At 39.5% G+C, this 16621-nt stretch overlaps 1 pseudogene; it reads left to right on the top strand.

Annotated features, from left to right (window-relative positions):
* The first annotated feature begins 15968 nt into the window (after positions 1 to 15968).
* Positions 15969 to 16158, top strand: LOC114222923 (cytochrome c oxidase assembly protein COX20, mitochondrial pseudogene; annotated as a pseudogene).
* Positions 16159 to 16621: the final 463 nt, after the last annotated feature.

Below are 16621 nucleotides of genomic sequence, written 5' to 3'. Positions count from 1 at the left end.
ACTTAAAAGAAAAAAAAAAGAAAACCCATAAACCATGCCTGGGCTATGATCCCTAATGATTATCATCAGTATATGTATTTTTAAAAAGCCATGTCAATGACTTTCAATTAACTATGCCTCAACTCATAAGCACCAAAGCAAATACATGAGTGTTGTACTTTGAATCAAATACTTAAATGACTTTAAAATACTCCACAAAATTATCACAACAATCACAACTCTTAAAAGTAGCAAACCCAAAGGGAAGAAAAAAGCTCAAAAACGCTATTGATCACTTCAATTGCATAATATTTCTTGTATCTGAACAATCAATATGAGAAACATTCTTTAGGGCAAAGGAGAAAATTATCACAAGGTATTTTGGAAAAACAGAAGCTAAACACTTACCAGGAAGACACTTCAACCCTTTACAAAGATGTTTCATTAATATCAGAATCGTTAAGACAGAACTGTCAAGAACTCACTGGCAGAGTTGCATTAAATAGCTGTTTTTAAGGAAGTGCTACAAAAGGGGATTTTTTTTAAAAGATACAGTGTACTCATGATTTCTATTTCACGATACAGCCAATAGACAACAGGGGCTATTATTTTGAAGAGACACATTGAAGTTTATATCCCGTGGGCCAAAAACATCCAAACAAACCCCATGAATCCCCCGCCCAGCCTAAACTGCAGTGCCTCTGGCCCCCCACAGACACACTGGAAACCTTTGACCTGCACAACTCTCGTTCATCCCTTTTTTGTTCCCGTTTTTCCCCCCGATTCTAGACCCTATGTTGCCTTTCTTGCCTGAACTGTAAACAGCCTTCACTCTGGCCTTCCAAAACTGGCCTCTTTCCTCTCAAACCACTTCGCTCCTACTTATCGCCTTACTTAGAGATCTTAAAGGCACAAGCTTTTGTCCTGGCATTCGAGGCTCCTCATCCCAACCTTAGCCTTATTTACCACCATTCATTTAGGAGCAGGAAATGGAATCCATTGCTATGGTCTTCCCTCCATACCTAAATCCAGCAGAGGTTCCCAGTCAAGAATGGCTCATGCGTGGTGATCCAGGATACACTTGAAGCTGCTGATCTGCAGAGAGGTCCAGTTCTCTTATTTAACTATAAGTTCTACTGGAGATGGATTTGGGTGACTCTGATGGAAATCATGGGGTGCACCCTCCACCTATAATTCTTCCTTCCCAGTCCATTTATCTGCCCAGTTACCCATTCCATTTTACCTGTCTATCAGAGTCTGATCTAGTATCCACATGTAGCAACCAGAAATAACTTTCCCTTCTGAAACACGTGTCTGAACCAACCTTACCTAACTGCAAACTTCTACCATTTTAATAGATACCACATTTTGCCAGGGGGAAAACCACCTGAGAATTTTTTGTAAACCTTTTGGGTGGGGAGAGAGATTTTCTGTTTTGCATTGTTGGAATCTGAGCTCACCTTTGATACGGGACTATTGTTCTAGACCATTTACTTTTTGGACCCAATTTGTTATGCAAATGTAAACACACATCCCCTCTTCTGAAATGTAGATGTTATAGTAACGACCATATAAAACTGTAATCACTAATGTTGATGAGGTTTTAATCTGTACCATTTCCATGTCTACGCCCTCCGCTTTGTTCCGTTCGATTCATTTATTTAACAAGTATGTATTTCTGAGCTTTTTTTCTCTACTGGACACTGTCCAGTGTCCTGGGACTATAACCCTGAACAAGTTCTAATGAGGAGAAATGATTTTTTTTAAAGCAAACTACTCAAGTGTTAGATAATGAATACTAAGAAAATGATAAGAGAAAGGTGACAGGGACAGAGTATGGAGTCATGATGAATGGTCACGAAAATTCTCTGAGGAGGGAATGTGTGTGTGAGCTGAAATCTAACAATAAGAAAGAGTGAGCAAAAGAAATTCAGGGATGCAAAGAACCAGGGAAGTAGCTCCTGGCAGAGGAAGCAACAGGTGTAAAGAACCTTAAATAGAAATGAGTGTGGTTTAGTCAAGGCAGAGGAAGAAAACCATGGGGGGCTCAAGCAAAATGAGCCTAGGGGCTGAGAGGCAAAGTTAGAAAGTAGGAGGGAGGATCCAGAACAACCCATACATCAAGCCAGAAGAACCAAAAATATATTTCAGAAGAATCTAAAAATTGCATGCTTAGCCCCATTTTACAGATGAGAAATATAAACCTAGGCTCAAAAAGGCTTCATGAGCACATTGATGCAAGTGAGAGATAGGCTGGGCTGGATCTAGATTTGGGTCTAGATGTGGGAGATAGGCTGAGCTGGGTCTAGATTTGGGTAATTTCATGAACACCCTCTCAAGCAACATGCTGGAGCCCTGTGTCTGCAGGTTAGGTTCCATTTGACCAGGGTTCTCAGTCCGCATGGCAGCCTCTGTAGAACTCAACAGATACTTAGAGGAGTGCAGGCTTGGTACATATTTGAAATGAATGTAAAAATAAGTGAACTTTTTTTTTAAAGATTTTATTTATTTATTTGACAGAGAGAGACACAGCGAGAGAGGGAATACAAGCAGTGGGAGTGGGAGAGGGAGAAGCAGGCTTCCCACTGAGCAGGGAGCCCAATGTGGGGCTCGATCCCAGGACCTGGAATCATGACCTGAGCCGAAGGCAGACGCTCAACAACTAAGCCACCCAGGCGCCCCATAAGTGAACTTTCTAAGCCAGTATTTTCCCAGCTGGTGTCTCCAGAGTTTTATTCTGCAAGATATTAATAAATGGACCCTTGAGTGGCAGCCAGGCTTGCTATGCAGAACTTCTTCAGCCAAGCTCAGTTTGTAGAGTAGGTGACTCTTGATCTTGGGGTTGAGTTCAAGCCCCACACTGGGGGGGTAGATTGTACTTAAAAAAAAAAAAAATCTGGGCACCTGGGTAGTTCAGTCCGTTAAGCTCTTAGTTTCGGCTCAGGTCATGATCTCAGGATCATGAGATTGAGCCCCGTGCATTCAGTGTGGAATCTGCTTGACATTCTCCCTCTCCCTCTGCCTAAAATAAATAAATAAAATAAATCTTAAAAAAAAATCTTTAAGAACTTCTTCAGCCAAAGAAATGAGCACACTGATGTTTTTTTTTTTTTGACACAACCCAATATTACAGATGAAAAAACAGAAACATAGTTTTGTGTCCTTTGTAGGGCTAAGATGTAAAAATGCTTTCAGCAACTTGAAAAGATGATGCAAGTCTTTTTAGCATTTTAGAGGTCAAAGCTTCTATTCCTTGAGAATCTACTGAAAGTTGTGAGTTCTGTCCCCAGGAAAATGCTATCACCACACATTATCTGACAATCCTCCAAGTAGGGCCAACAGACTCCAGTTTAGGAACTCCTGCCATATTGTATTCTCAAAGCCTTCCTATTTAAGGTCTAAGTACTTTTTTTTTTTTAAGATTTTATTTATCCATCTGTGGAGGAGAGAGAGAACACAATTAGGGAGAGTGGCAGGCAGAGGGAAAAGCAGGCAAAGGGAGAAGCAGGCTCCCCACTGAGCAAGAAGCCCAATGTGGGACTCAATCCCAGGACCCTGGGATCATGACTTGAGCGGAAGGCAGACGCTCAACCGACTGAGCCACGTAGGCATCCCTAAGTACTGCTTCTTAAGACATTTATACCCAATAGACAAACACATACACAGAACATCTTTATCGAGGTAGACATCAACGATTCCCTCAACACCAGAAATGAGCTGAGTAACAGGGGCTCTAAAGAGACGATTCCTGATGAAGTCTCTTTTGCAGAAGTTCATTGTCTGCAGTGGTAACTGAGATTATTTTAGAGAATCTTAAGCAACAGATGTTCTGGATTCTATATCATATGGTGCCAAGCTTCAGGTGGAAGATTGCATTTTCTGAGAATAGAGAGAATAGAGAGCTTCATATATATGTTTTTTTTTTTTTTTGAGAAAGAGAGTGAAGTCCTCTGTTGGGCTCCATGCTGGACATGAGCCTGCTTAAGATTATCTCTCTCCCTCTCCCTCAGCCCAACCACCAGCCCCCTAGCTCACGTGTACACTCTCTCTTTCTAAAAAAAAAAAAAAAGAATGTGGTGCATATATACAATGGAATATTACTCAGCCATAAAAAAAAGAAATCTTGCCATTTGCACCAACATGAATGGATATAAAAGGTACAACTAAGTGAAATAATCAGAGAAAGATAAATACCATATGATTTCACTGATATGTGGAATTTAAGAAACAAAACAAATGAACAAAGGAAAAAAGAGACAAACCAAAAAACAGACTCTTAACTCTAGAGAACAAACTGATGGTTACAAGAGGAGAGGTGAGGAGGGGGCAGGGGTGAAATAGGTGAAGGGGATTAAAAGTACACTTATCATGATGAGCACTGAGTAGTATATATAATTGTTGAATCACTATATTGTACACCTGAAACCAATATAACACTACATGTTAACTATACCAAAAGTTTAAAATAATAATAATAATAAAATAATAAAAATAATAAAGAAATAATTCCATTGTTTAGGGGATTAAAGAACTGAGTCTTAAACTTAGTAAGATCTTGGGGTGCTTGGGGTGCTCAGTCAGTTAAGCGTCTGCCTTCAGCTCAGGTCATGATCCCAGGGTCTTCAACGGGAAGCCTGCTTCTCCCTCTTCCTTGGCCTGCAGCTCCCCCTGCTTGTGCTTTCTCTCTCTCTGCCTATCAAATAAATAAATAAAATCTTCAAAAAAGAAAGAAAGAAAAACTTAGTAAGTTTCTGAAAACCTAGCAAGCAAATAATATTGCTAGATTTGGAAAAAGGTGCTAGAAAATTTCTTTTATCAGAGTAGGAGAATTCACAGAATCACAGATTATAAGACAAATAACTAGCCTTCTCATTTCAATAATTACTTACACTAGATTCTTTGAAATTTATTGAGACTTGTTTTATGACCCAACATAGGGCCTATATTAATGAAGGTTCCATTTGTATTTGGAAGAATGTATATTTTACAATTATTGTACATAGTGCCTGATAAATGTCAGTTAGATCTACGTCACTGATAATACTGTTCAAATTTTCCATATTCTTACTGACTCTTTTTGGCCTGCATATTTTATCAGTTATAAAGATTACAGAAGGTTACAGAGATTACAAGGAGTAATGTCCAACTATAATTGTGGATTTGTCTATTTCTGTCTTTAGTTCTGTTCATTTTTGCTTCATGTATTTTGAAGCTCTATTATTAGATGCATACTCATTTGGAATTGTTATATGTTCTTGATAAATTGAGTCTTCTGTCATCATAAAATGTCTGTATTTCTTTTTGGTAATCCTTTCTTGTAATCTTTGAAGTCTACTTTTATATTAACCATACTAGCGCTCTTAACCTTTTTACTTTTGACATGTCCAATCTGCTGTGTCCTTGTATTTAAAGTATGTCTTTTGGATTCAGTGGGTTAAAACATCCAACTCTTGATTTCAGCTATTTGTGATCTCAAGGTCGAGATCTCAGGGTTATGAGATCAAGCCAGGTGTCAGGCTCCTTGCTCAGCGGGGAGTCTGCTCTCTCTCCCCCCCCCCCCCGTATGTGTGCCCCTCCCCCCGCTTGCTCTCTCTTTCTCTATAATAAATAAATAAATCTTAAAGAAAAAAAAGAAATTTAGGTCTGTTATCTTCCTATTTGTTTTCCATTTGTCCTATTTATTTTTGTTCCTTTGTTCTTTTCTTTCTTGCTTTCTTTTGGATAAAACAAGCATTTCTATTATTTCATTTTATTTCCTCCATTAGCTTTTTATATTTTGATTATATGTTATGATATGATATACTTCTGTAATTTTTTTTAAAGATTTTATTTATTTGAGAGAAAGAGAAGGAGAGATAGAGAGCACGAGAGGGAAGAGGGTCAGAGGAGGAAGCAGACTCCCCGCTGAGCAGGGAGCCCGATGCGGGACTCGATCCCGGGACTCCAGGACCATGACCTGAGCTGAAGGCAGTCGCCCAACCAACTGAACCACCCAGGCGCCCTACTTCTGTAATTTTTGAGTTACCATTATACCATTTCATGTATCATGTAAGAACCTTATTTCACTGAGATGTGGAATTTAAGAAACAAAACAAATGAACAAAGGAAAAAAGAGACAAACCAAAAAACTGACTCTTAACTCTAGAGAACAAACTGATGGTTACAAGAGGAGAGGTAAGGAGGGGGCAGGGGTGAAATAGGTGAAGGGGATTAAAAGTACACTTATCATGATGAGCACTGAGTAGTATATATAATTGTTGAATCACTACATTGTACACAGTACACAGTTGACCCTTGAACAACACAGGTTTGAACTGTGCAGGTTCACCTATATACAGATTTTTTTCTTTTATAAATATAGTACAGTGCTGTAAGTGTTTTTCTCTTCCTGATTATTTTCTTTTCTTTTTTTAAAGATTTTTATTTGACAGAGAGAGACACAGCCAGAGAGCGAGCACAAGCAGGGGGAATGGCAGGCAGAGGGAGAAGCAGGCTCCCTGCTGAGCAAGGACCCCGATGCGGGGCTCCATCTCAGGACCCCAGAATCATGACCTGAGCCGAAGGCAGATGCTTAAATGACTGAGCCACCCAGGTGTCCTCTCCGTGAGTTCTGATTCTGGTTCCATATCTCCTATCTGTGTAAACTGGGGCAACTTAAACTTTCTGTTTCCTCTCTGTAAAATGCGGATAATGATTTTACTTACACATAGAGTTTTGGAAAATCTGAGGGAATCCATGTAATGTACTTTCGACTGTCCTGACATTTAATAAATGCTCAACAAGCGTTAGGTACTGCTTTATAATTATCCCCCTTCACTGATGAAGCAACAGAGGTTCCAGGAAGCTAAGTGCCTTTCTCAAGGTCACATGGCTAGTAAGTGGTAGAGGTGAAGGTTTTTCAAACCAGTTCTATCTGACTCCAATCGAAGACTTTTAACCATTCAACCAGACTTTGCTTCCTTATCTTTGGAGTGAAACTGAGACAAAATGAGAATGAGAATAAGAATTTGATAATGGCTCTAGAGAGGTTTTATTGAGATAGTGCGGAATAGTAGTAAACATATAGTGTGGTAGCCGTGCCATCACCAAAACTGTGCACTTTCTACCACATTTGGGACCTGCAGCCTAGCTGGCAAGCAACAGAGTCAGGACTCAATACCAGATCTTCCCTTGCTGTATCTGGTGCCTCTTTCCAATAACCGGGTTGCACGAATATTCTCCACAGTCTCTATGTATTTACTGTAATTAATAGCTCCTATCAGTGTTCATACCAATGGAGGAAACTCCTTTGACATAAGACTAGTGAAAAACCAGGTGCCTTGGTGGCTCAGTCAGTTAAGTGTCTGCCTTCTGCTTGGGTCATGATCCCAGAGTCCTGGGTTAGAGCCCTACCTCGGGCTCCCTGCTCAGCGGGAGTTTACTTCTTCTGCCTCTCCACCACTCCTCCTTGCTCTCTCTCTCAAGTAAATAAATAAACTTAAAAAAAAAAAAAAGACTAGTGAAGGCTCCATAGAGAAGGGGAGACAACAGATCTATTCTCATGGTCTCTGTGGGGTGCTGCAAGGGTGGCAATTTGTTATCCTGTGTTCTTTTTTTCTTTTTAATTAAATTAGCCAACATATAATACATCAATAGTTTTTGATGTAGTGTTCAGTGATTCATTAGTTGCTTATAACACCCAGTGCTCATCACATCACGTGCCCTCGTTAATACCCATCACCCAGTTACCCCAACCCCCCACCCACCACTTTCTGCAGCCCTCAGTTTGAGAGTCTCTCATGGTTTGTCTCCCTCTCTGATTTCTTCCCATTCAATTTTTCCCTCCCTTCCCCTGTGGTCCTCTGTACTATTCCTTATGTTCCACGTAAGTGAAACCATATGATAGTTGTCTTTCTCTGATAAACTTATTTCTCTTAGCATAACACCCTACAGTTCCATCCATGTCGATGTAAATAGTATTTTTTAAAAAGATTTTATTTATTTATTTGAGAGAGAGAGAGAGCATGAGCAGGAGGAGGGGCAGAGAGAGGGAGAAACAGGCTCCCCGCTGAGCAGAGAGCCAGATGCAGGGCTCCATTCCAGGACCCTGGGATCATGACCTGAGCCGAAGGCAGATGCTTAACTGACTGATCCACCCAGGCACCCCCTATGTAAATGGTAGTTATCCTGTGTTCTAAACCATGACTGATCCTGTGCAGGGACACTCTCTGACAACCTACTGGTGTACCTGACTGCATTTTTAGGCAGGGAGAGGTGAGCTAAACCATAGCTGAATTCTTAATACATCCTTATCTTCAATCTAGAGAGCAAGTATCCCTCTTCCCTTCAGTCTTTCCGGCCTCAGAAGCTTCTAAACTCAAACTATTCACTGGCCTAGGAAAGGGAAGAGGAATGACCTCCCTCCCTCCTCTTACTGGGGTCATCATGCCTATTTCACTTTCTAGTTCACCAGGAAGACAGGCTTACAATGGGTTCTGCTTCATCTCTAGGTCCTTTTGGTTAGGATTTTTTTTTTTTTCCTAGCAGTTTATAAGTGGTAACCCTATGTTTTAACAAAATCCATTAACAAGGCTACAGTGTCCTTAGTTATGGAGAAGCAGCAACCCATTGCTACAGAAGTTAACTGGTTAACTGGTAGGAAACTGGTACGGAAAGTGGGGTGGAGGTGGGGGGTGGGATACTCTGAGCTCAAAGCAGTTTGGGAAACTGACACTTAATGAGACCCCAAGTTACAGCTAAGGTATGTGTTTATAACTGGCTCTAAGTTTCTAGAACCAGTTGGCATTCATTATGAAATATATAGTATCTTTATATTGAACTTTTATCAGATAACTGAAATTAACAATGAAAATACTCATTTTTAAAAATCTATCAAGTGCCTTTGGTATGGTTAGAAAAAAGAGGAATTGCAGGGTGCCTGGATGGCTCAGTTGGTTAAGCATCTGCCTTCAGCTCAGGTCATGATCCCAGGGCCCTGGGATTAAGCCCTGCATCAGGCTCCTTGCTCAGCAGGGGTCTGCTTCCCCCTCTCCCTCTATGTTTCTCTCTCTCTCTCTCTTTCCCTCAAGTAAATAAATAAAATCTTTAAAAAAAAGAGAGAGAGAAAGAGAGATATATCCCTCAAAGATCTTCTTCAGGGGATTCTCAGTACTTTATGGTCCAGTTTTTCACTTTTATAATTTTTATAACTTTTACATATTCTTCATGATAACCACCACCACCACCATGATCATATAACCTTCTACTTCCATAGGATTCTGTCGTTTTCAGGGGGACGCCTGGGTGGCTCAGTTGCTTAAGTATCTGCCTTCGGCTCAGGTCGTGGTCCCAAGGTCCTGGGGTTGAGTCCTGCTTCGGGCTCCTTGCTCAGCGGGGAGCCTGCTTCTCCCTCTGCCTGCCTCTCTCCCTGATTGTGCGTGCGCGCTCTCTCTCTCTGACAAATAAATAAATAAAATCTTTAAAAAAAAAGGATTCTGTCATTTTCAGCATTATCTCTGCTGTAGTACTTTGACAACTCCAAAGAGGAAAAGAAGAGTTCTCATATATCTTTTGCCTTCCTGAAGTAGGTGGCAAAACACTATAACCCAACGTGGGACGTCAGTGAAGGTCAGATGAATAAATGAGGGCCGTGCATCATCTACACTCACAAAAGCCCATGAGGCTGGCAAGGCAAGTGTTATCACCATATTGCTGGTGAGGAAACTGATGCTCAGATAGGTCAGAAATCACTCAGTGAGTTAGTGTTACTTAGAATTCAGATCTCCTCATTTGCAATTCAGCTTTTCAGTTATCATCTCTGGAAAATGTTGGCAGATACCAACATTGTCTTTTATTTTTTTATTTTTACTTTATTTTAATGTTTTTCATCAATGTCTTTTTATTTGCATATTGGGCTGACTGCCCTCTTCAAGCAAGTATGTAAGGTACAATGCTCAGGTATCCTGGTTTATGGTTTGCATTTGATTCAGGGTGTCAGTCTGCTTCTGTTTTAATTATATCCATCTCGATATGTTATTACAGTCTCAGGAAAACTTCTTTTCATTCTATAAATGGCTATAAGTATATACACTGGTACATGAGTGCCAGGTTATCTGTACAAAGATGGTGTTAGCAGCCATGTCTATAATAGAAAAGATCTGCAAACAACTCATATCTCTATGGAGAGGGGAAGAAAGAGGTATTTATATACACAAACACACACAAAGATAGATACCTACATAGATACATCTATATACACATTGGCAAGAGAATGAGTAAATTGTGGTATGTTTGCATAATGGAATCATACAGAAGAGTGAAAATGAATAAACTCCAGCTAAATGCAATGACAAGGAAGAATCTTGACTACAATATTCAGTGAAAAAAGTAAAACCTAGGGGTGCCTAGGCTCAGTTGGTTAAGCATCTGCCTTCAGCTCGGGTCATGATCCTGGGGTCCTGGGATAGAGCCCTGCATTGGGTTCCCTGCTCAGCAGGGAGTCAGCCTCTCCCTCTGCGCCTCACCCTACTTGTGTTCTCACTCTCTCTCTCTCAAATAAATAAATAAAATATTTGTTTAAGAGAAGGAAAACCTAGAAAACCACTTAAAATATGGCAAGATTTTTAGAGTTCAAAAACAATTAAACAATATATTTTAATCAGCTTTTCTTTCTTTTTTCTTTCTTTCCTATTTTTTTTCTTTTATCTCTCATCTATCTAACTACCTATCATCTATCTAGCCTATCATCTTTCCATGGTGTGTGTGTTTGTAAACCAAGGGAGTAATAAGCACAAAGTTTAGAGCAGTGGATACTCCTGAGAATGTAAAAATGGAGATTCAAGGAAGTAGCACATAATTTATTAAAAATGTTTTAGTTTTGGGGTGGGGGGCACTTGGGTGGTGCAGTAGGTTGAGCGTCCAACTCTTGGTTTTGGCTCAGGTCATGATCTCATCGGGCTCTGTGCTCAGTGTGAAGTCTGATGGAGATTCTCTGCCACTCCCTCTGCCCCTCCTGCTCGTACTCTCTCTGTCTCTAAAATAAATAAATACATCTTTATATATCTCTTTAAGATTTTGTTTATTTGAGAGAGAGAGAGAGAAATCACGAGCAGGGGACAGGTAGAAGGAGAAGTAGACTCCCCGCTGAGCAGGGAGCCCAACCCGGGACGATCCCAGGACCCTGGGAGACGCTTAACCAACTGAGCCACCCAGGTGCCCAATAAACAAATCTTTAAAAATGTTTTAGTTTCAGGACCAGGAGATGGCTTCATATATGTTCATCTTATCAGTGAAAGCATATATACAAAGGGAACAAGCAATATAAGAAAGTCATCTAACAAAGTTCCAAAAAAGAAAATTCTAAGGAAACAATTTTGCTTTGAATATGAAAATACTCATTAGTGTTGCAAAATTAATTTTTTATTCTATTAAAAGTCCTTCATGGTTTAAATATAATCTGTGTACATTTATGACAGAAATTTGGAAATATGACAGTAATGAAAAAGTCTGACCGTTTAGAAAGCCGATTTTGTCCCGCTCACCTCAGCCTCCAATCAATTCTAAGTGCAATTTCTTGTTTGAAGACCTACACTAAGTGGGAATAACTTTTCCATCAGATAACACTGCACTTTACATATGGACTCTAGATTCGTGTTTCTTGGCATGCTACTTTGGAAAAATATAAAAGCAGACCCACCTGATTTTAAATATATTTGGTAAGACATCTATGTTCTCTTATTTTGTTTAATGAGAAACCAAAAAGCCCAGTTATTTTTCTTTTGCATTCATGGTGCCAATTCCCACGGTTTCTGTGAAAAAGAAGAAGTTAGAGATTAAATTGTCAGATTTGTGGTACTGATTTGTGCTAATGTGCCTAAATGTTCAGGCGTTTGCAAGGATCGCCATCAGATAGGTTCAAAGTGAAAGTCTCTCAAGAAACTGGACAGAGGAAACATAATATTGTTCTCATTAGATGAAACAACAAGAAGAATAAAAACAAGCTCAAAACCTCCTGAAAGAAATGGGTGAGCCGGAATATCCAAAAAGAGGAGGAGAGGATGAGTCATTCAGGAGGGAATGCTACTAATCCTCAGAGAAAGAAGCCTATTCTAGAACTATCCAAGAAGTATCCAGAAGGAGAGGTAAACCGCTTCTGGGGAAAACCATCTCTATTGTGGAAATGGGTGCTGGGTGTGGTAGAATACTCGGGAATCTCTTAGGAGACCATCCTCACGGTGGGATGCAGAGACAGATAAGGGTGGGCTGGGCTGGTAGGTTCCAGGAATAACAATCTACAATATCTAGCCCTAATCTATCACCACAAATGTATAGCGGTAAAGGAAATATATTTACCCGAATTCCTCTTGAGGGCTGTGCTATAATAAGTCATTGGAAAAAAAATGTTTGATCAACTGTGGGGCAGTTTGGGGAAGTGAAACACATGGACATCGGTGGGAAGACAGTCCAGGCAGAAGAAGCCACCAGGGAGATAGCAGGTCAAGGGCTGAAAGAAGCAGTGGGGCTGTGGGCTGCTGAGGAGAGAGTCCTGTTTAATTACAGGATTATATTGCTTGCTTGGAGGCACTGAAGAAAGTGATCTTTATCTGACCTTTCCTGCACTCAGAAATCACTTCTAAGTACTTCAAATGTCAGATATTTTAGGGATATGGATTTGAGCATGCACCAAATTAGGAGCCTACCTACGATGCCTGTTTTGTTTCCGTCTTTTCTGATGCTGTTAAACATTCACCGTGGCTTGCTCTGGGGAGGAGAGGCATTTAAATTCCCCCTCTAGCAATTTGAGTTGAGAGCCTTCAAGCCTTCACACTAGGAGTACATCAAAACAAAAGGTAGACTTGCCCTACTAGGAATTTTAGCCTGATTTTGTACCTGTCATTTCAATCCCTGAAATTGGATTAAGGCAATCCCTGTTGTTAATGTCCTTAGGCACTTTTCTGTAGGAGATTACATCATAGCCTCAAATTACTTCTACGTTGTTTCAAATACAATGTTCAGCAGACATTAAAGAATCATCAGGCACATAGATTAGGCAAATTGAAGGAGAACCAGTTCATGACAAAAAATAGAGATAACCACACAAGGGCTTCTGACACTAGGCTTATCAGCCCAGGCTTAAAAATAATTGTATTTAAAAATAATTGTATTTATAGTGTTTAAGGAGATAAAACAGAAGATTGAAAGTCTCAGCAGGTAACTGGCAATTATTATTTTTTGTTAAAAGCAGAGTTGGGGGGCATGGCAAATATGAAGGACCAAATAGAAATTTTAGAACAGAAAAATGCAAAAACCACAAAAAAGAACTCAATACATCCATTCATGCTTTCTCTATTTTACAAAACAAAACAAAATAATTTTGTTGACCTTTTCAAAAAATGTCAACTGTTGCTTTTATTGTTTGCTTCTTTGATTCATTCTCATATTTACTATATCCTTCCTTTATTCTCTTTGGATTTGTTCTGTATTTCCTTTCTAACCTCTTATTTGGGATACTTGTCTTTAATATTTGTTTGTGCTTGTTTTGTTTTTTAACCACTATGAGCCTATGTAAGACTAAAAACATCACTTTTGCCCTATCTCACAAATTCTGATAGAGAATATTTTTACCACCATGCTGTTCTAATTGTTAACTTTCATTATGATTTCTTCCTTGACCCTTGAGTTATTTGTAAGTACATTTTTAATTTCTAAATACAGTATCTCAAGGTCTTTTAGTATTAACTTCTTTGTTATTAACGACTAACTCAATAGTGAGTGATTAGATCATGCTCTCCAATCACTCACTGTTGAGAAAAATTAGTAGCAAAAACAGAACCTAGCAAATTTTTTCTGTGAAGAACCAAGTAGTAAATATTTTAGGCTTTGTGAACAATTTATGGTTTCTGTTGCACATTGTTCAATGAAATGTTATGTAGCTATGGCAATGAGGTACTTTTTTATATCAAAGTGGAATTCTAAGATATATTGTAAAATTAAAAGATGCACGATACTAGTGTATATGGAAGAATTTGATTGTATTTATAAGACTATATTAAATATTATGTGTGCTTACATACACATAGAATAGCCTGGAAGGATACATAAGAAACGGTTAAAAAAATGAGTGTCTTAGGGAACACTAGGGGTTGGGTACCAGAGATGGAAGACTTGCTTTTCATTATATAGTGTTTGATACTCTTTGAATTTCTTTTTTATCATATGTATTACCTAGTTTAAAAAATATAAAACCTTTTCAAAAATGAGAGGCTGGCATTTTATCATATAACACATGTTTAATATATACCTTCCTCCTTCGTTCAGAAGAAATTTTTCACAATTAGGGATAAAAGAGGGGATGAGTTAAGAGTATACTTACCGTGATGAGCCCTGAGTGGGAGTGCTATTGTTCTTAGTGCACAGTTCAAGGAAGCCAACTTTATTTTTGCTTCTACATGCTGTAGACTAACAATATATTAACAGGAAAAAAAAAATCATGTGCCGATGTGGTTTAGAAACCAAAAGTTGGGGCGCCTGCGTGGCTCAGTCGTTAAGCGTCTGCCTTTGGCTCAGGTCATGATCCCGGGGTCCTAGGATCAAGCCCCGCATCCGGCTCCCTGCTCGGCGGGAAGCCTGCTTCTCCCTCTCCCACTCCCCCTACTTGTGTTCCCTCTCTCACTGTGTCTCTCTGTGAAATAAATAAATAAAATCTTTTAAAAAAAGAGATTAAACTGAGGCACATTAAAGTTTACAAGAGTTTATATGAGCAAATATTGATTTGAATTTAGATTTCTAAAATAGGATACAAAATATTGATTTGAATTGGGCAGCACCAAACCAAAAGTGGTTAAAAGCACCCCCCGGACAGAAGCTAGGGGAAATGTTCTTAGATGCCTATAGAGCAGATATAGAAGCAAAGCAAGGAAATTGTTTGACAGGCTACAGCTTAAGCAGTTATTTTATGTGAGAAAGCCTAGTTTACTGTTTGTGATTGGTTGTTCTTAAATTTCTTTTTCTTTCTTTCTTTCTTTCTTTCTTTCTTTTTTTTAAGATTTTATTTATTTGGCAGAGAGAGCACACAAGCAGGGGGAGCAGCAGGGCAGAGAGAGAAGCAGGCTCCCCACTGAGCAAGGAGCCCTATGTGGGACTCAATCCCAGGACCCTGGGATTGTGACCTGAGCTGAAGGCAGAGGCTTAACCGACTGAGTCACCCAGGCGTCCCGGTTGTTCTTAAATTTCATCCTCTTGGATATGAGTGCATTTACAATTGACTGTGTCCTAGGTTTTGGTTTGCTTATGTAGGCTATCAAGCATGAGAGTCACCTCAGTCTAATAGTCTCTTTGTTTAATTGCTTTAATTGCTTTAACTGATACAATTTACATTCAATAAAATGTACCCACTTCAACTGTATACATTTCAAGTGTCTTCAATTTGCTCTATTTAATATTGTACTGGAGGTCCTAACCAGTGTAATAAGGCAAGAGAAAGGAATAAAAAGCATACAGACCGGAAAAGAAGCTACAAAATTGTCTATACGTAAAGATGATATGATTAGCTATGTATACAATACTAAGAAATCCACAAAAATGCTACTGCTACTAATAAATGAATTTAACAAGGTGGCAGAATATAAGGTTAATATAAAAAAATCGATTGTATTTCTATATATTGGCAACAAACAAGTGGACATTGAAATTTGAAAACAGTATCATTTTTTTAAATTTTTTTTTTAGATTTTATTTATTTATTTGAGAGAGAGAGACAGAATAGTGAGAGAGAGCACAGATGGAGTCCTGGGACTCCATCCCAGGACCCTGGGATCATGACCTGAGCCAAAGGCAGACGTTTAACCGACTGAGCCACCCAGGCGCCTGAAAACAGTATCATTTATAATAGCATTTTAAAAACACAAAATACTTAAGGATAAATATGTGTAAGGCATGAATACTGAAAGCATTGTTGAGAGATATTAAAGAGATCTGAGTGGGGGCGGGGCCGCAGGCACCCACCAGATCCCATGGCCTCCACGCCGGAGCCCGGCGAGCCCACCAAGTGGAAGCCCTTTAAGTTCCTAGGAATTTTAGATGTTGAAAACATTCCCTGTGCACGGGATTTGATATTGTATGGTTCATTAGGATCTGTTGTGGCTGGCCTTGGACATTTTTTGTTAACTAGTAGGATTAGAAGATCATGTGATGTTGGAGTAGGAGGATTTATACTGGTGACTTTAGGATGCTGGTTCCATTGTAGGTATAATTATGCGAAGCTAAGAATCCAGGAAAGAATTGCCAGAGATGGAATTAAAAATAAGATTTTGTATGAAAGTACCCACCTTGACCCTGAAAGAAAACAAAGCCCCAGGGTGGCTGGGTGGCTCAGTTGGTTAAGTGACTGCCTTCAGCTCAGGTCATGATCCTGGAGTCCTGGGATCGAGTCCCGCATCGGGCTCCCTGCTTGGCGGGGAGTCTGCTTCTCCCTCTGACCCTCCCCCCTCTCATGTGCTCTCTCTCTCTCTCATTCTGTCTCAAATAAATAAATAAAATCTTTAAAAAAGAAAAAGAAAAAAGAAAACAAAGCCCCAGTAAGAGCAGCAGTTGAGCGGAATCATGCTTGAGAATACAACTCCGTGGAGTCAGTGTGAATAAAATGGAGAGCAACTCGATTAAACCT

Source organism: Eumetopias jubatus, unplaced genomic scaffold (assembly GCF_037043125.1).
Source record: "Eumetopias jubatus isolate StellerSeaLion01/CBP00866 unplaced genomic scaffold, mEumJub1_p1.0 scaffold_8, whole genome shotgun sequence".
Classification (NCBI taxonomy): Eukaryota; Metazoa; Chordata; class Mammalia; order Carnivora; family Otariidae; genus Eumetopias; species Eumetopias jubatus.
Note: the sequence above shows the minus strand (reverse complement) of the source record. Positions and strands in the feature narration are given on the sequence as shown.